The sequence below is a fragment of the Cricetulus griseus genome, chromosome 6, assembly GCF_003668045.3.
Source record: "Cricetulus griseus strain 17A/GY chromosome 6, alternate assembly CriGri-PICRH-1.0, whole genome shotgun sequence".
NCBI lineage: Eukaryota > Metazoa > Chordata > Mammalia > Rodentia > Cricetidae > Cricetulus > Cricetulus griseus.
Window position 1 is genome coordinate 84,425,536 of NC_048599.1, and position 20,464 is coordinate 84,445,999.

The window sequence follows — 20,464 nt, forward strand, 5'->3', positions numbered from 1 at the left end:
ACGTGACATTCAAGGATATTATCAGCATGTTCACATCACAGCAAGATGGGTCCAAATGGAAAATATAGAATTGTATAGAACCCATTATCTCAAGCAGCTGTTCCAAGTTCCCTGACCATGAATGGGAGCAAACCTGTCACTCTCCATTCAAGGCACCCCTTGTTTCCATCACATCTGAGTACAGATTCTAAAGTGTGTCGTTCAGAAGAAACTCAAGTACTAGACTCTTTTCTCTACAGCTGGATGCCGGAGCTTTAAATCTCTGCTTTTGCATAAGGTCTCTCAACTAGTTTGTACTCTGTGCAGCATCATCTATTCTGAATCAATTATGAGAAAGCCACACCCACTCAGAAATCTTCTTTCAAAGTAATGCCTTAAACGTTTACCTTTTCCTCCCAATAACTAATGTGTAATCTGAAAATGTTACTTTTACCTTTAAACAAGAGGCTGACAGAGAAGTTTTGAAACTAAATTATGACGAGCTAGTCTCATTCATCTTCACATCTGAACTAAACGAGCATATGTCCAGGTCTTCGGACTCAGCCACTGCCCAAAATGAAACCAGAGTATTAAATTTTATGTGAATAGAGAAACTAACCTGGAAAAATTTGTATTTGTTGGTATGAGAATTTATCAGTCGGTATTAAGGGAGTGAGGAGGGGGATGTTCTGTTGCTCAACTGAAATTCAACTACAGCATTTATAATTAACCACACTCATTAATGCTGAGGATGTAGCAAACAGACATGACAGTCTTCAGAATGTGTCATACAACTATTCTCTATGTGGCCATGCATGGTAGCACAGCCTGTCATCCTAGCCAGCACTCAGGAGATGGAGACAGGAAGATTCTATACCAGCCTAGAATAAGGAGAGACCCTGTCTCAACACAAAACAAAACTGCATGTGTTACTGACACTAGTGATGAAACTACAACTCTGAACAAAAGGTATGTGTTGTTAAAGAAACGGAATTAAGTGATATCCCACCATTTTGTGAACAGGAACATAAAACCATTTTATGAGCAACACTATAGGAAGAAAGCAGTAAGCTCACAGTAAACTCCCCACTTAATGCAATAAGCAAAATTCAATCGAAGACTACGTAGTGATGCTATTGGAGAGAATGTTCCCAGGGGACTACAGGGCAGAATTCCAGCAGAGAAGAGGAGGGGGAAGAGGAATATTGGTAGCAGTGACTATAAAAATACATTTTGCTAAAAATAATTGCATTTTATTCACTTGTAAGATAACTAGAAGGCTTTCCCCGAACTCTCTGAGATGAGTTTTAGTAAGGATTAGACAAACAGCTTCTGCAAGGCATCAAGGAATTGGTACAGTCTGATAGAAATAAATTAAGGAGCAGGGGAGTTCACATTACCAAAGCCTTTCCCAATAATTGTCTGTATAGATGTTTAACAGACAGCAGAGAACACATATGCCATGATATTGACTATGCTGTGGCTTACCTTCTTAATTAAAAAAGGCTTAGAGGTTTATTATTTCAGAACACACATTTCAGCCAGGTGCAATGGCTCATATCTCTAGGAAAGCTGAAGCAGGAAGGCTGCCATAAGTTCAACGTCAGCCTGGGCACTAGAGGGAGATTCTGTTTTAACACACTTCATCATGTATGCATACATAGTTATTTGCACTAATGAATTTTATATTTCATCTTCACGGAGTAGAGATTTATCCATGTCACTGAGATCTACACTCTATCTCTAACACCTATTGGAAAAGCAGTTTATTTTAATATACATTTTCTTATTTAGTTCACTCACACTCTATCAGGTAAGCATAACCCCAGCTTCTTTCCAAATTTTGTATGTATGACAATGAAACACTAATAATGTTACCACAATGGAACTCTACTTAAAGCATAGGAGCCTGGGAACTACAATAGGAAAGGGTGTAGAGAGAGCTACATAGCCCCGTAAGTAGCATAGAAGCTGGGTTGCAGAGTGATGGCAGAGAACTCCTGTCATATATTCCAGGCCAATTCAATTCCCACTACCATAAGAAAATAAAGACAAGTGTACCTGAGCCAAATAGTGGTAACACACAGATTACAAAGGAACACTGCATGCTAGGAATAGTAGTCATCGTATTTATAATAAAAAACAAGAGGCAAGAGTTAGAATCCAGTCTCCTCAAATTTATATTTCTATGTCTCCTTAAATCCCAAGCTATACTGTACTGTCCTCTTGACTTCAAAAAAATGTTAAGGATCCAACATATTAATGGTGGAGAATACTTAGGAAAGTGTGAGAACAAGGGCTATTTAACTAATAATAATACAATTTTAGAATATAAAATTTTAACTCAAGTAGACAGTTAAATGCTACTTTTATTTCAATTGTCAATTATATTATAATCACAAGATTTTTTTAAACATCAAATCAAATGTCTGACTGTTAATTTGTTACTTTTTTTTTTTTTTTTTTTTTGGTTTTTCGAGTCAGGGTTTCTCTGTGCAGCTTTGGAGCCTATCCTGGCACTCGCTCTGTAGACCAGGTTGGCCTCAAACAGAGATCCGCCTGCCTCTGCTTCCCGAGTCCTGGGATTAAAGGTGTGCGCCACCAATGCCCAGCTTTATTTGTTACTCTTAAAGACTTATTTTTGATGGGACTTAGACTTAGAAGTAGAAGCTCTCAGCAAGGACAGCCTACATCTCTTGTCAATCTGTTCCCAGAGTTTTTCTTTGGCTTCCTTCATTCTCTTGGCCAAAAGTTTAGCATATTCTGCAGCCTCCTCCCTGTTTTTCCTAGTGTGTTGTTTCTTCAGAGAAATTCATCAGCATTTGTTGCAGGACACGTGGAGTAACAGGAGGCTTCTGACCTTGGTTTAGAGGCTTTCTGACAACATATTGATGGAAATCACCTTCTTTAGAGACTGAAAAGCTTTCAGATTCTGCAGCTCATTTGGACGCCTACCAATAAGGCACAGTAGTATCTGTCACTCCAGGAATATCTTCCTCTCCTTTTTTTCACATCAACCAAGTTGAGAACACTTTGACATCCATGAACAGAATTGTACTTCCTCTCTCCAGTTCTCTTGGTCTATAAGAAGAATGCCCCTCACTTAACGGTGAGCACATTCTTCCACGTGGGTCTGGATACCTTGCTTCAGGAGAAATCTTTTGTGTCATTCCCACCACAGATTCAGACCACATAACCCTTCCAGTCTCATACAGCATCAGCAGCTACTTCTGTGGTCATGTGCTTCTTGTAGAACCTATGAAGCTTGCATTCACCATTCATTCACTTCAGTGAGTTTTTGACAGCCAGTGGCTGGGAAGGAGATATTTATTCAGCTTCATCTTGACACAGTCACTGCCTAGGGGATGCCGCAAAAAGAGTTGTTTGGTTTTTTTGAGACAGGGTCTTACCTCTGGCTGACCTGGAGTTAACTATGTAGACAAGGCTGGCTTCAAACTCACAGAGCTCCACCTGTTTCTGCAGGGGTTAAAGGTGTGTACCACCATACCTGACTCAAACCAAATGTTTTAATGTTAGTTCTAAGTGGCTATATTTAAAAAATTATATTATGCTTTATTTATTTCACATGTATGTATTGGGAGACATACAGAACATATGTATATCTTACTTACTGCTCTATTGTTGCGAAGAGACACTATGACCAAGGCAACTTACAAGGAAAGGATTTAATTGGGAGCTTGCTTACAGTGTTAGAGGGTCAGTCAGTCCAAATAACCATCATGGCCAGGAACATTGTGGCAGGTAGGCCTGTTACTGGAGCAGTAGCTGAGAGTTTGGGGGGGGGAAGGAGAGAGAGGGGGGAAGGACAGAGAGAGAGAGAGGGAGGGAAGGGGAGAGAGACAGACAGAGAGAGAGAGAGAGAGAGAGAGAGAGAGAGAGAGAGAGAGAGACAGAGAGACAGAGAGACTGGGCCTGGCATGGGTTTTTTTGAAATCTCAAAACCACCTCTAGTGACATACCTCCTCCAACAAGGCCACATCCACTCCAACACAGTTATACCTCTTAGTCCTTCCCAAATAGTTCACCCACTGGGAACTAAACAGTCAAATATAAGAGCCCATGGGGCATTCACTTTCATACCAGAACAGGGCACATGTAGAGGTCAGAGGACAATCTGGAGAGGTACAATCCCTCATCCACCAAGTGGATCCAGGGGGTGGGACTCAGTTCTTCAGTATTGACAGCAAACATCTTCACCGGCTGGCTAGATTTTTTGGGGGGAGCGGCCTGCAGTTGATTTTGTCATTTTAAATTATGAACAAAAGAATACAGTATTCAAGAGAGTGAATGTTACTTATTGCCTTTTTATCTCAGAAATTGAACACAATCTGAACAACATCATTGTGCTGAAATCTGGCCCAAGATACTTTGTATCTCTCTGGCGGTTCATAAGTTAGAACATACAAAATAATGATGAATTTAAACATGAACTGACCTCAGACACAATAATGAAGGCAGCAGAAAACTATTATTAGTAAAAATCATTCACAGTCTGCACAATTTTGTTTTTTGCTACACAAGAAAGCACCCACATTGTGTTTGTCCTACAATGAGCTATGACATGGAAGTTGTTAGTTTGTAAATTAAAGCTTCAATTCAGCAAGAAGCTTGTCTCTCTGTAACTAGCTGTTTACAGAGCACTGCCACACACACCACCAGCTTGTCACTCCAAATTCCATAGCTATATCCCATCACTTAAAGGGCAGCATTGCATTGTTAATGCCAGAGTTGTCTCATGCACTACTTAAATTGTCTTATTCCTCTGCCCTAAAGCTGCTACCTGGCTCCTCACAAAAGAACTGTGACTTGAGATGGTTACACTGTAGCTGTCCTGGCAAGTTGGATACAAAAATATAATTTAAATACAGTGATGACTGCTGGGTGTGGTAGCATAAGCCTTTAATTCTAGTACTTGGGAAATAGAGGAAGATAGATCTCCGTGAGTTTGAGCCCTCCCTAGTCTACCCAGCAAATTCCAGGACAACCAGAGCAACCTAGAGAGACTCATAAAACAGAACAACACAACACAACAACAAAAAGCACAGTGATAACCCTAAACTCGGAAGGGGAACAAAATCAGCTCTCCTGTCATCTTAAGGATTACTAGTGAGATGGAACATATTGCCTAAGAAATTCCCCTTTCACAGAAACACTGGACAAAATTAGATGCAAGAAGAGGTAAATAGACGAAATGATCAAGTTTATGCAGAATACATATACCAAGTTATAGACGGGACATTTCCCAAGTTGATACCACCTTTCAACGAACTTCAATTCTGAAGTTTCTCCTGAGAAAAAAGCACTATTAGATGTGTACCATGTTTGGCAGTAAACATCTTACAGAAAAATAGACCCTGGCGAAATTGACTACTTTTTTGATATTTAAACAAAGTAACTATTACAACTGACAAACTGAATCTTTACCATCCTGAACATGGTAGTCCTAGTATTTTCATCATATGTGATAAGACTATAAAAACACTTTAAAAAACTCTAAAGCAAGTGAATCAGCAGCATCTTAACCTATCAAGCCTTCTGCGTTTGGATAGCTGAATTTCTCTTAGTGCTGTTATAATCACATAAAGAGAAAAGTGAACAAGGTTACAAATGTGCTTTCTGACAAGACCCCACATAAAACAACTCAGAAGGCACAAGCCCGTTATGTATGTATGTGGGCTGCTCAAAAGATGGATAGCTAACTTCCAGCGATTGGATTTTCTGGGACATGTGACCCAGGGTGACTGCACTGCTCTGTGTTTAGCCTGAGTTTTCTACATCAGAAACAGAAAAAACATGAAGTAAGAACACGGCTGCTTCTTTGTTCTCAATCTCCAGTACTAGAAATCTAAAGTCAGCAATGGCAAAGCAGGAATAATCTCTCATGGACTTAAATACATAAACTGTATACTTCCCCTCTACCCTGCTTCAGGAAAACAGAAACCTGCACAGTAGAAATAAAAGGATCCCAGTCTAATTCCTGTCACTAAAGAAGACCTGGGACAGGTGCCACAATCAGTTATTTGCCTCAGCTCTTCCAGTTTCTATGCTATGATTCTCTTAGTGACAAGCATGCTGTTTCCTGGGGTATTCCCTCCTCCTCTATAGCACGAGCACAAAAAACTAACCCTCACAATCAATAGCCTGGATGTACCAAGGGAATCTAAGTTATTGAGTTCCAAGCCACTCATTCTATGTGAAAACTAGTCACTGCACTCTGCTTACAATAACCTGAAAGGAAGTGTACAGAAATGAAGCAAGTCAGTTATAAGACAACAGAGAACAACAGGACCAAAGACACTAAGGAAAGAACTGCTTTGAATACTGTGAGTCAAAGTATCTTTGCTATTAGGTAATATCCAGGGGCCATCACCTCCTAACCTGAAGATAGTAGTTATCATGTTAGTGACAGAAGAACTTATCATCACACACAAAACTTTCCATAAGGGTTAGTCAAGGCCAGTGTTGGTGGCGCACGCCTTTAATCCCAGCACTCAGGAGGCAGGCGGATCTCTGTAGTTCGAGGCCAGCCTGGTCTCCAGAGCGAGTGCCAGGATAGTCTCCAAAGCTGCACATAGAAACCCTGACTCGAAAAACCAAAAACCAAACAAACAAAAAAAACAACAACAAAAAAAATAATGAAAGGAGTTGACTATGATTTTAGCTAACAACAGAAATAAGACCACAAGCATCCCAGTACATGAGGAAAAAGATAATTATATAGAAATACAAGGTGAGAATTAAAGAACAATAGTAACATGATCCAAAATGATGCCTACCTTACAGAGATATAACCTCTTAGCATGAGAAACCAACATAAGCAACGACTGGAATCAAATTCTCTACCATTGTATGGCAGTTGTCTCTAGGGTTGAAGAAAGCAGCGATTTAAGCAATCATACCCTAGAGGTCTGAAAAATGAAGAATCTCTTGCTGAAGTCACCTAAGGTATCACAGTAAGCAAACACACTACTCAACTCAGAATCCAATTAGAACACTTAACAAGTAACTGGAAGCACTGATAGTTCTTGTCTCATAGTACTTGGATATTTCTTTGGGTTTTTATATGCTTGCTTTGTTGAGAATTATTTCACTATGTAGCTCTGACTGGCCTGGAACTCCCTATTTAGATCAAGCTGCCATGGAACTCACAGAAATCTACCTTGCCTCTGCCTCTGCCTCCCTATTGCTGGGATTAAAGGTGTGTGCCATCACGCCCAGCAAGAAACCTACATTTTAAAAGAAACATTTTAATACAAATATTCCCCTAATGATGCCATTTTTAGCAATAGTACCCACACAGGTTTATGCATTACTTTCCACCTTGTATACTTTCCACACCAAGTAAGATTCTTGAAAGTGTGGGGTGAGTTAAAATAAAGTAATTAATTCCAGTGAGGAAAGAGAAGCACATGGTAGCTGATGCCAATCAAGTTACAGCTATCTGATATTTTAAAGAAAAAAAGGGAGGGGACTAAAATATGGTATTACTGCTTCAAAAACCTAGTTTACATTAAACCCCATTGAACTAACCACTGAAACCCATTCTTCTGAGCCAGATTCTCTGGGACTGACAGTAGCTGGATGACATCCAAGTAGACAGATAAAATGTATAGTAGTATGGGACTCTAGGCCATGGGAGAGTGGCATCCTTTAATCCTTTATTAGTCACAAGTCTCCAGATGCAAGAAAACTCTGGGAAACAGAGTCATGCTCTTAGGATCCACAGAAAAATGGTGACCTGAACAGTGACCTGAGGAGCTGAGCAGGAGAGAATCCAGAGGGTACAGTAATAGGAAAAGGGCTGCCAGAGGTGAAGCAGTCTGCCTCCCTCCCTCCCTTCCTCCCTCCCTCCCTCCCTCCCTCCTCCCTCCCTCCCCCCCCCACACACCAGGGTTTCTCTGTGTAGCCCTGGCTGTCCTAGAACTGTCTGTAGACCAGGCTGGCCTTGAATTCACAGAGATCCACCTGCTTCTGCCTCCCGAACACTGGGATACAGGTGTGCACCACCACTGCCCAGAAAGAAACAGATAATTGAAAGACGGCTCCAGAATATACATCATCAATGATGCACACACCAAAGTAAATATCCTACAATGGTTTCTATATCAAATGTCCCCAAAGGTTTATTGTTTTTGTTTGAGACAGGGTCTCACTGTGTACCCCTGACTGGCCTGGGACTCCCTATTTAGACCAGGATGCCATGGAACTCACAGAGGTCCAACTGCCTCTGCCTCCCATGTGTTTGGATTAAAGGTACAAGTCTGTATGCCTGGCTTAATTAAGGTTCAGGTTTTGAATGTTTACTTTCCAGTTTGTGGTACTATTTTGAAGGCTGTAGAGTGTTTAGGTGGGTATCTTCCTCAACTGCTTTTCACATTTTAAAAAGATTATATATAAATTATATATATATATATGGACACATGTGTGTGTGTGTGAGCATACAATGGAAGCTAAGGAAAACTTGTAGGAGCTGGTTCTCTCCTTTCACCGTGTGGGTTGTAGGGATCAAACTTCAGCTGTCAGGTATGGTGGCAGGTACCTTTACATACTGAGCTAACTTGCTGGACCACTCACCATATTTTTGGTCAGGGTCTCTCACTCAACTAGGAGCTCACAGACTGAATTAGACTGCCAGGTCAGTAAGCCCCAGGGATCCTCCTGTCCCTATCTCCCCAGCACTGAGATTATAGGCATTTGCTGCCACGCTGGATTTGTGTGGGTGCTGAGGATACAAAGTCAGGCCCTCATACTTGCATAAGAAACATAACCAGCTAAGCCGCTGCCCCAACCCCCAGCAGGGGCAGGATTCTGAAAGTTATATTCACTCTGGCTCCAAACTATGTCCTCTGCTCACTGGTCCACCACCACGTGAGGAAGTTCTACCTCACACTCCTGTAGTTAGGAACTTCACACTATCTCCCCAACCACTATGTGCTGTTTACCCTAAAACTTTGAGCCAAATAAACCCTTTAACCCTTGAGTTGTTTTCACCAAATATTTTGGTCATAACAAGGTAAAAGTAGTTTGTGAATATATACATACATATGAATATACGTACATGTACATAAACATATACATATCTTACAATAGTTCTGAGTATTTGAAAGGGCTGGGGATGTTCTCAAAGAAAATGGATGGAGCTGGATAACTTGCTCTAAAATGCCAAAAAAGAATACTGTACTTCTGTCACTTGAGACATTTTCCCTAGCACCAGAGCTAACCCAACAAGAATGATATGCCTCCCCATCTAAGGCATATAAAGACAATCCTGAGAGTCTGTTGCTAACTTTCTAGCCTCGAGCAAAAAAGGCTCGCATGCTGGAACAATGATTTCAGGTTAATAAACAGAATGGACACTGGCAATATTAGGACAGGGAAATTCTGGGCTCCAGTGGATTTTTAACGAAGTAAATCACAGGAAGCTTTACTTACCAGCCACCAGCATGAAGCTAGATATAGCAATTTTTTGTTGTTTTTGAGACAGGAACTCTCTCCCTACAGAGCCCTGGTTGTTCTGGAACTCGCTATGTAGATTGGATTGGCTTTGAACTCACAAGAACCTCCTGCCTCTCTTCCGGGTTCTGGGCTTAAAGGTGTGTGCTACCACACCTGACCTTGGATTCAAAATTTTTAATTACAGCCAGGTAGCTGTGGCACACACCTTTAGTCCCAGCATTGGGGGCAGAAACAGGCGGACCTTTGTGAGCTGGAGGCCAGTATGGTCTACAAAGTGAGTTCTGGGACAACCAGGACTGTTACACTGAGAAACCATGTCTTGAAAAACCAAAATAAATAAATTAAAAAAATTAATTACTAACAGGTTTATTTTATTGCCATAAAAACTTTATGCATTTCTTTCTTTTTCTTTCTTTCTTTCTTTCTTTCTTTCTTTCTTTCTTTCTTTCTTTCTTTCTTTCTTTCTTTCTTTAAAAATAGAGTGTGGATGATCAAAACCAATATGCAAAGTGGCTAGGGTATAATACTACAAACCACACAAAGAGGTTTTTAAACTTCCCTGGCTTTCAGAACTGCTCATAAGGGTCCTGTTAGCCATCCCCCAGCAACTACACAAGTCCAGGGCTCAGTCAATAGGACTGCTATGAAAGTGACACAGCCATCACTTCTGCTTAGCCTCCACAGGCCTAATGTATGTGATACTGGATTTACTTATCTCAGTAGTCAGCACAGCCTCACCAAGAGTGGTATGTTTCAGGCTTTGTAGGAACAAGATGTCTGGGGGAGGGGGGTGTAGTTGCATCATTCTGCAATGCCTTTTCAATTTTATGCTGAGCTGGCAAAAGCACTCAACCAACCTAGCAGCCCTGCACTGTGTAGCTCACTCTTTAGATGTTCCAGTAGCAGAGCAATTTCACAACATGGCCTGGTAGTGTGACACTAATAACACAGATCTGTTTAAGTCATCAAACCCTTGAACATCTCCTGCTCATTCTCCATTCTTGAGCCATCTCATTGCATTTCCCTAATAAAAATATGTACCATGGTATTTTCAATTAAAGGGCATTAGAATCTAACTTTGTTTTAAACTCACAGAAATGCACATAATCTCAGGATTACATGGAGATGCTAGAGGGACCAAACTCAGATGCTACCTGAGCTCCCTACATCTGCTCATGATGCTCAGAGATGGTTATTTCAATATCCTTTAAAGGGCTGAGGAATAACAGTGTAGCTCAGTGGTGGAACACTTGCCTAACATGCTCTAAACTGTGTGTTCACTTCCTCCCCCGTCCAGCTGATTTAAGGGGACAGGTAAGACGGACTGCCTGAAGGACAGGGCAGGGCTATCTATTGTCTAATAGTGAGACAGTGAGACAGACCCACTCATGTGTAGGCTATCAGCTCTGCCACTAATCAGAGAGGGGAGAAAGCTCCTTTAGGAAAAGAAAAGGGAACAAATTGAGTGGAAATGAAGAAGTAACACAAAAGTATAATGTTTATCAAGCAGCTTTCCTTGTGGTTGAAGGTGCCCCTCTCCTAACCAAGGTTCCTGTAACAGGAAGGCACCATTCCTACATGGGGTACACACCTATACTTCACAGAATGTTTGTCTGTTTGACAGTTATACTGTCATAATATTAGATGGTTAAACCTCTGCTCCAGGTTTACAAAAGATCAGCGCACTTGTCACTTGTGGTGCAGGTAGAGGGAGATAGAGTAGGTGAGCAGTTCGTTTTTCTTTATAATTATACCCCATTAACCTTTCCGAATGAGAGCTCTCCTGTGCTTTCATACCAGCAACACCAACTGGCTGCATTTGATAAGGTTCTACCGAGTATGCAAGAACAGCACAGCAACAAAAGGAATACTTTAATGCTGCAGACTTAAGCGGAAGCTGTGTGCAGTTCTGTTACTGGCTCACATATTTAGTTGGAGGCAAAGACAAACCAAAACCAGAAAGCTAGAATGACAGGAGCCAATTTAAAAACATGTGATCTTCACAGTATTAGAACAACCACTTCACTGTTATTTATTTATTTTAGGCATCAATAGTGGTAGGAGATACAGAATATAGTATTAGATACATTAAAGCTTATAAGGTGACACCATTCCAAGGTGACCTACATTGAATTAGATTATGTTGGGTCTACAAGTTGCACGTTGTGAAGGGCTGGTATTTAGTTGTTAAGGTGTTTCTCTTTATGTACTGCTCAGTGACTCACCTAAAAAAAATAAATGTCTATTTACATCCTTCTTGACAATGGCCACATAAATGATTTCCTTTTTGAGAGTGCATTCTCCGAGAGTTTGGATGCAGTGCCCAGAGCACTCCTTTCCATATGCACAGAGTTAGATTAGTACCTTTCCACCCTCAGCAAAGGTTAGGTATGCATGCTTGAGAAGATAAAATGAAAGCCAGCTTAGAAAGTAGGTGCTGGCACAATTAACCTTGAATGGGATCCCAATTACTTGAGAAACAAAAGGTAGCTGTATTTGTACCTCTTTAACCTATGGCTTCATGGCCCTTACAGCATTTCAGAGTAAGGCTTTCACCATGGTACCTTGCACCTCTGCAACCCTAATTGCAGAGACCTAAGGAATATCAACAATGCTGCTCACCATTAGCTCTGCCTTTCGGGACACATGTGTGCACAGGGGACACGAGCATAAGATTTGACACAATCTGATGGTGAGTAAACTGGAAGGCTGGAGTCCAAGTAGCACATCAGTTCACTCTCCAGGCATCTTTAAAATACTTCCTGTTTTGTTTTAAAGCCAGGATTCTACTATGTAGTCCAGATCGGTCTGGAACTATGTAGCCCAGGCTGGCTTCAACTTCTCAGCACCCCCCTATCTCAGCCTCTGAAGTGTTGGGATTACAAGTATATACAACGTTCACAAAAATCCTGGTTTTGAAAATTAGTGAGATGCTTAAGTACCTTTTTTTTTTTTTTTTTTTTTTTTTTTAAATCCGAGACGGGGTTTTTCTGTGGCTTTGGAGGCTGTCCTGGAACTAACTCTGTAGACCAGGCTGACCTCGAACTCACAAAGATCTGCCTGTCTCCGCCTCCCGAGTGCTGAGATTAAAGGTGCATGCCACTACTGCCCAGCTGAGTCACCACCACCTGGCACTTAAATACTTTTAAAAGTGTTTGGCAGAAAGATGTTCTGAGGAAACCCTCATATGCTGAAGACAGATGATGGGATGGGCAAATTCTACTTCATTCTTTTTGGCTTTTCCATGAACACTTTCCTTGTTTAAACCATTATAAACCTTGGTTGTGGTATATTTCTATAATGCTTACCACAAAGGTATTTTTTTTTTTAAACAAAAAACTCTCCTTAACCTCAATGTGAGATACGTACTTAGACTAAAAGGCGTGTGTGTGTGTGTCTTTAAAACCCAGTATTAGAGATATCACTTCACTATTTTCTTACTGTGTTACATGTTGGTGTGTTCACAGCAGAATGATGTTGAATGTGCACATGCCAAAAGATAAAGCCAGCTCACGCCTGTAAGAAATAGTTCCTGGTCTTCCTCTTCCTCTTTGCTCTCTGCTCTTCACTCCTACCCTCTGTCTCTCCCTCTCTTGCCCTGTAATAAACACTATGGCTAATGGAGAGAGAGAGAGAGAGAGAGAGTTCCTGCAAATGTTTTCGCTTCTCAGTGTCCAGATACGGTCAAAGTCAGGCTTCTCTGCCTAGCAACACATGCTTTTCATTTCTCAATGAACAGAATTTCTTTTACTATATGCTTGGTTTTAGCCTTCAGACTGGCAGGATAAAATTCCACTCTCTAGAATCACATTAAGAATCAGGCAAAAGCCAGTGTAGCTGTTCAGGATGTGTCGCTTTGAGTCATTGTTGGGCCATCTGTTTATGTGTGCTGCTTGTCTCATGGTGCAAATCAACCTGCTGCTGGGCAGACCTGCCTCATGCTGCAAACTCATTCTGCAATTTCAACCTCCCTCACCAGCAATAGGTCCTCTTATTGGAATCTAAAACTGCCACTTCAATCACCTACAGTCAGACCTTATTCTATTGCTCCTGTATAGAAAAAATGATACGCCACAGGCCCATGTGCAAACAGGTCATCTCAGCACTGGGCTCATGAGGAAGAAGGCAGTACGGTTTTGCTCCTATCAAAACATTTTAGTACCATCAGCAGCAATCAGCCTGCTACCCAGGAATATACATGCACATTCGGAGAGAGGCTGAAAAGATTGCTGAATCTCAGAGGACAAGAGTACAAACTGCAAATACACACCATTCTGTCTTCTGTGGGTTTCTATCTGTGATGTTACCCCACATCTTTAATGCAATTTATGAAAGGTTCTTAGAACAGCCTGTGAATCGTCCACAACTATTCATTTGCTTGCTGTTTTACATGCACTTTGCTAATCACCCTTTCATCTTAATTTTGAATAGAATGGTGGGCAAAAGAAGGATGGGGGCAATATTCAGTAACTATCCCTACTGATATACAATACTAAAAAGAAGCATATGTGCCTGTTCTTTAAGAAGATTCTGTTTGCTTCAGGGACAGAAAATGCTCACATAGTAAAACTACTGTACTCCTTATAATAGCCTCACTCAGCAAAACTGTTGGGATGGTCTGGGTATACAGAGGAGGAAACAGAGAAAGTGGGGTCTCTCAAATAAATGACAAAGTCAAACATAAGGGAGTATTCCTTTTAAGCAATACTAAACCCAAGGAAATTTGTTCTTGATAAAAACATTAAATACAGGCTGTCAACACTAATTGAAAATTACTACTTTGGGAAAAGGTAAGTTCTCAAGATAGTAGGTAAGCACAGTATCCTAATGGTTTAACCATTTATGCATCCCACTACAAGGAATGGAAGAACTTCCCTGGGCTCTGTTCCTTAAAAAATGAAGCTTATTTGAGAAGGGAAATATAAAAATCTATCCACAGAGGACTAAAATACAGTTTAAAAGGAACTGCTGGCTCAGTAGTCAGGAGTCTATATTGATGATGTGCCAGAAAAACAAAACAAAACAAAACAAAAAAAAAACAAATTTGAAAGGACCACGTCTTCCTTATTTGGCAATAACAAAGCACAGGCATGTGAAGATTGATGCCTCCAGAGATTTCTGCATGTCACTAAGTGAGAAGTTCATCACATTATTCTTTTCAAGCCCTTCAAGTCTCAGTGTTCATAAGCACTTTGCCTTTCTTTCAGGAATGAGTCATGCAGTGTGAACAGAAAGGCCTGTCCTACACAGTATTCAGAGAGTCACAGTACTCTGCAAGGCTGGTGGCAACATGACATTTGTTAAACAACTAGAACATTTCTAGACTTATTAAACAGACATTGATAAACTAGAATAACGATCTTCTAAACTTTTAACCTGGTTATAAAGTTGAGGCTACTTAACCCTCTCTCAACTGCCTCATATTTGCAAACAAAACAAAAGGCACCAGTTAAATGATAAGTGAAAGCAGCAAACTGTAGAGACAACAGCAACATATTTAGTATGATGAATTTGCTTTTACACTACATGCCAAGGAATACAATGCTCTTGGGAAATATGTCCTCTTACCTTACTGATGACAACAGTTAGATCCTACTTCTTCCTCAAGCCACGGGGACTCACAGTGCTGCTCACTAATGTGGGGCAATATTTTTAATACGTCTCAAGTTACTGCTGAAAATGACCACTGGCTATTAGTTGAGATGTGGGCCGAGCTAGAGGTAAGTAAGTGCAGTTACCTAAGCTGTAGGTAGCAGTCCAACTGCAGGTGGACGTGAAAGCTTTATAATATTCTTTTAAAAAACAAGAGATTTGAAATTGACCCCAAGCTTCCCATGCTCCAGCAACTAATGACAACTGAAATTCACCCTTGTGAGCATTTCTGTTGGGATACACACTTAGTCCTTAGTTCTTTGTCACATCACTTATTTCACATTACAGATCATTATTTGTGTTATTTTCTATATTTAAAACTATGTTAAGCCAGACAGTGGTAGCACATGCATTTACTTAATCGAAACACTCAGAAGGCAGAGGTAGGTGGATCTCTGTGAGTTCTAGGCTAGCCTGGTCTACATAGTGAGTTCCAGGACAGCCAGGGCAACATAGAGAAACCCTGTCTTGATGCCCACACACACACAAAACAAACTATGTTAAAATGAAAATTTAGCCAGGCTGTGATACCTTTAATCCCAGCACTTGGAAGGCAGAGGCAAGTGGATCTCTTAATTTGAGACCAGTCTGCTCTACAGAGCCAGTTCCAGAACAACCAGGGCTACACAGAGAAATCCTGTCTTGAAAAACAACAAATTTAAAAAAAAAGAGAGAATTTGACACTTAAAATTTAATAATGTCACACTAATAACTTAACAAATATCAATAAAAAAACATGGATTTTGCAAACATCATTGCAAAAATGTACTGGGGCTAACTAACATAGCTGCTTTAGAAGCATAAATATCACAGACATTTAAGGAGGAAAAAAATTAGAGTTATGCATGGTTCTGGAAGAGAAGCTATGTGGGTTAAAAACTATCTAGGTAGTCAGGGGTTCTGTGACTAATGGAGTGAGGCTATAAAGATGTCTGTCAGGATCCAGGCAATGTGGAACACACCTATAACCCCAGGAGGAAGCAGTGAATTTTAGGTCAGCCTGGGCTATATAAAATCTTGTCTCAAGAGGAAAAGAAAACAAGATGTTTTCTCACGAGGTCCAATGACAGTAAGCTATATATTGGCATATTAATAAGTTTCTATTGTAATAAATTACAATAGAATTATTTACCCACAGGTTGTAGGCTCTAATAAATGAGATAAAACCACATTGATATAATGTAGGAAATAAATAGTGGGAAATAATGGAAACTGAAAGCTGCAACAACTGCTCTTGCTTCTGCCACATGCACCACAGAATGGTGTCAACAGACTAGACAATACTCAGGGAGAACAAAACACTGCTAATTTTGCACTTCTTTAGCAGAGAAAGAAGGAATTAGCTACATTTTTTCCTCTTTCTGGTACTTATATTTTAAAAATTCCATTAGTATCTCACAGATATTTCAAGAGAAAAGTTGCACATATCAGAATTAACTGGAACGATAGGCCATGGGAGATTAAAACCAATAAGCAACCTTGCTGTTCTGCACTTCACAGGGCTGTCACTCGTACTAGAAGAACGTCACTTTGAAGCCCTGTTTGCATTCCATTTTTAACTAGAGGGAAGAGGATGGAGGTCTATGGTTTCTATGACAACCCAGATGGGCCATAATACAAGATACGTACAAATGTTCAATTGCAGTGATGCCAAATCAAATTAAGGCAGAGTTAGCACTACTTCATAAAAACTAGAAGGGGAGAAAACAAAATACTTATGGCAAAATGATGCCATTTCTAGAAGTGGTTCTGAAGGCTTTCACAAGAAAATATACAGAGTATCTATTCTTAGTATAAACAAATAAGACAGCAAAACTAATACATAAAAATAAAACTCTCGTTTACATGAGTAAATGCTTTCATTAAAATGTGACTACTGGAAAATTATCACCTCACTTAATATTGGTTCTTTTTTGTTGTAAATTCCCCCAAATAACAGAGATTTCATTAGTGATTTGAGTCATTACAGCCTGGCACATCATGAGGGCAACATCAAGTTCAGCTCCTCTGAGTGACTTTGTCCTCATGATTTGTTTTAGTATTTGGCCTTCATAGCTCAAAATAATGAGATGCCAATGCTCCAGAAAGAAACTAATTTGTAACTTATAGTTTATGAAATTTACTTATTACTATTCCCCATCAGTAATTTATCATTATCACTTTCTATCTATTAATTGTGATTTGATAGTCAACCCCAACGAACACTTTGTGTTTATTAAAAGCATTATTTTGAATAACAAACAAATGAACATCATGTAGACTCATCATTTGAGCTTAGAAATGTTTTGTAGTCAAAGTTAGCAAAAGAATTTAATGACAGTTTACCACTGGGGCAAGGGAAGGTTGCATAGCCTTACAAAATCTTAAGGGAATGTATTCTCCCTAAATGCTCTAAGTGTACAAAAAGCAAATGGACTCAACACAGAGGGCATAAACACTTGGTACAGACACACACTTGCTCTCTCTCTCTCTCTCTCTCTCTCTCTCTCTCTCTCTCTCTCTCTCACACACACACACACACACACACACACACACCAGAGCTCCTTGTTTATATACTTACTCAAGTCCCTTTGTAAAACCCCAAATTGCAATTTGTAACAGAAAATATAGTCCTCCAAACGAAGCACCCCATGTTTAAATATTACGCAGATTGACACTATTACTTTTTAGCTTGATGGTCAGGCTAAGCTAAGTGACCACACAGAGAGGTGTCTGCTGCAGAACTGTAACTAAGATTGTGTACTTCGAACTCTTTTTCAACTTGCAACTCAGTTTGTTTCTGTGACTTTTCTCCAAATGTCATGAGACTATTTAGAAATGTTTAGAAACATTCTGAGATTATAAAGTAGTACTAGAATAATTTCTTCAACAGAACATTTTGTAAAGCAAAGGTATTATTTTGAAAGAAGAACTTGTATCTGAAGGGTTTTGTTTAAACAGGAACCAAGAAAGTTCTATGTACTACCCAGAGGAAAGAGCTTGGGCTAAAGGAAAATAAATAAAATTTTGTTTGAACCCAATAGGGTCCTTTCTTTTCATACTACCTTTGTGAATGCAGCCATCACTAGGCCTCCATTAGTGTTAGTTTCTACAATGAAAGTGAGGCGATAACTAGCCCCCCATGGCTTCTAAAATAAAACCTTTATAAAAAATTTAAAAGTTGATATATTCAATATCCAGAGAACTAACAGTAACAGTAAATAATAAATTGATAGTTTAAAAATCACAGACAACCTTGGATTGTAAAGTACCATGGGATAAGAGGAGACTAACAGTAAGAACAACAGGTTACATACAACAGCAGCAAAGTGGAGGGCTGAGTAGGGGGCTAGCACACAACGGAGCAGAGGCTAGTTCACCTGAGAGGTATGGTGAAGACTTTGCACACAGGCTCAGAAGAGTACAATGAAGAGCTTCATTAGACTATGCAGATATTTGCTCTTTATCAACTGTCTCCTATACCAGGATTTCCTTTTTGAGTGTTGCAACCTAATATTCTTCACCCAGCCAACTATAGTCTATTTTAGAAAGGTTACCTATTTCAGAGCCTCAGTGTTGTTCCCATTTAGAAATACATCATTATGAAAACATGTACCATTTCCAGAAGAAAAATGCTTCAATATATTAAGTTTCAGTCTTAAGTAGTATTTTTAGAAAAGTGGTAATTTCAGAATCTTTGCTTCAAAATTATAGTTGGTTTTTTAAGTGGAGTCATAAAGTAAAAAAAATAAAAAGACACACCAATGATAAACATTTCCATCCCTTTTTGCTCTGGTTTATGCCAAAAAAAATTTGAGAGGCTGGGAAGGTAACTGGGGTATGAAGGATGGTCAAGTTTGAACAATGGATACCAAGTGTTGGAGATGTAGGTTCTGGTGTTATATTCCCAGGTTAGATAATGTTAATAAACTAAACATGCCACAAAAACTAGAAGAAATAACTTTATTCTTACCATAAAGAAATGAAAAATGTTTCTTTCAAGAGAAAGCTATGTTGCCCTATTTGAATATCACACAAGGTATAGTGTACTGAAACAACACATTGTGGCCCATATGTACTCTTTATGTTTCAATTAAAATTTTTTTTAATCCAGTTACATATACTGGTAAGATTATTCACCTTTACTCTTTTCATAAAAACTAAACAACACTAAGAAGTTTATAGTCAAAATGTTCTCTGTTCTTTTATTTATGAATGACAGAGCCTTGCTAAGCAGCCTAGGCTAGCCTGGAACTCACAATCTTCTTGCCTCAGCCTTTCACGTGTTGAGATAACAGGGGTGCACCACCACATTTTACTACAACAGTTTTTAAAGAAATGGTTGTAGAACAATGGCTTCCTTCTGTCTTCCACCAGTTTATAAAGATGGTATTTTTGTATAACAAGGTGAATCAATCTGAGATATCTTGGACCCAGTAACACATTTGTGCATATTACCAAAGGAAAACAATCTTACTTTTAATAGATAAGAAATAAGACAATGGAGGGGAATCAAACTCAGGTCATCAGTTTTGGTGTCAAGGACATTTACTGGCTGAGCCATCTGGCTAGTTCAGTGTTGACACCTCTTAAACGATCTGATTAATAACTGTAGGAGAGCCGGGCATTGGTGGAACACGCCTTTAGTCCCAGCACTGGGGAGGCAGAGGCAGGTGGATCTCTGTGAGTTTGAGTTTGAGACCAGCCTGGTCTACAACAGCTAGTTCCAGGACAGCCTCCAAAGCCACAGAGAAACCTTGTCTCGAAAAAAAAAAAACAAAAAACAAAAACAAAACAAAACAAAACAAAAAAACCCAAAAACAAAAATTTTAGGAGAATATCGAATGTGCTTCTCTTCAATGTGTTTGAGACCTCTGTTCATTTGACTCAACCAACATGAACTCACTTTCCTTTATGTTAGTTTGTAAAGCGCACAAGTTGGCAAAATGCTTGTCTACAATACATAAGCCTTGGGTCCAATCCCCAGAACCTCATCAACTGGGTACATACCTGTGATCCCAGAACTCAGAAGCAGAGGCAAGAGGATCAGAGTTCAAGGTTAACCTTGGCTAGATATTCTATGAAGGAATGCCTGGGCTACTTTTTTGAAGGAAGAAGTATTTACTTTGCTACAAGACTGGGTAGCTGTGTCTGTTAAACTGTTTCCTCAGACTAAGGGACCCATCCTCTACGATCAGCTTGTAAAATAGCTACGATCTTCTGAGAACATGACCTTTTCTTCCCTCCCACTCTTTCATTTATTCATACATTTACCTGCAGTCATTCAAAATTCATTCACATCCTTCCTTTCTACTTACTGCCTAAAAAAATAAAAATAAACAAACCCACAGGGATGAACCTGAGTGCTGTGGTCAAT

General features: G+C 39.8%; 1 protein-coding gene across 42 annotated transcripts in view; it reads right to left on the bottom strand.

Moving 5' to 3' along the window:
- Phf21a (PHD finger protein 21A) overlaps positions 1-20,464 on the bottom strand; it is a 174,194-nt gene that overhangs the window by 45,191 nt on the left and 108,539 nt on the right. The gene's annotated exons all lie outside the window — the stretch shown is intronic.